The sequence below is a fragment of the Meleagris gallopavo genome, unplaced genomic scaffold (genome assembly GCF_000146605.3).
Source record: "Meleagris gallopavo isolate NT-WF06-2002-E0010 breed Aviagen turkey brand Nicholas breeding stock unplaced genomic scaffold, Turkey_5.1 ChrUn_random_7180001867517, whole genome shotgun sequence".
Lineage (NCBI taxonomy): Eukaryota > Metazoa > Chordata > Aves > Galliformes > Phasianidae > Meleagris > Meleagris gallopavo.
The window spans coordinates 2,506-3,186 of NW_011132631.1; the positions used below are offsets into that span (position 1 = coordinate 2,506).

Consider the following 681-nt stretch of genomic DNA (forward strand, 5'->3'; position numbering starts at 1 on the left):
CAGGCCCCTGGCTGCTGGATACGGTGGTGTCCCGGGTGGCACCGGTGGCCTCCCTGGTGCTCTCTGGCTGCATTGTCGTCTTTCCCACGTGAGTATGGCGGTGGCTGTGGCTGCTGCTTGATGCAGCTGCTCAGCTCTCGTTCCGGAGCGCTTGTTCCTTGTGTCCATGACTGTCCTACCCGTGAGCATATGTCATAGAATCATAGAATGATTTGAGCTGGAAGGAATCCCGAAGGGGCACCCAGTCCCATTCCCCTGCAGGGAACAGGGACACTACCCCCAGGTGAGGTTGCTCTGAGCCTGGTCCAGCCCGACCTTGAATGCCCGTCCGGGCACCCACCGCCTCTCTGGGCAAGATGTTCCGGTGCCTCGCCACCCTTCTGTCAAAAACTTCTTCCTTATATCCAATCCAAATCTTCCCTCCTGCCCTTTGAAACTATTTCCCCCTCACCTATCCCGACTGACCCTGCTCAAGACTTTAGAAAGCAGCGCGCTCAATGCAGCATGAAAATGTGCCCGGCAGCAGACAATCAGAGAGAGCAACAAGGATTGCTGGAGTGCTGCGTCTCACCGGTCGCTGTCTTCTCCTCTCGTACAGGCTTCACATGGAGTTTGTACCCAGACCACCACCCGCAATACGCCGCAAGTCCTCAGGAAGCATCTCTGGTCTGCAGACACCAA

General features: G+C 57.0%; 1 long non-coding RNA gene across 1 annotated transcript; it reads left to right on the forward strand.

Moving 5' to 3' along the window:
- Positions 1 to 5: 5 nt before the first annotated feature.
- LOC109364539 lies at positions 6 to 681 on the forward strand. Its single transcript, XR_002110458.1, has 2 exons — positions 6 to 88; positions 599 to 681. It is a non-coding gene; the product is annotated as an uncharacterized LOC109364539 (long non-coding RNA).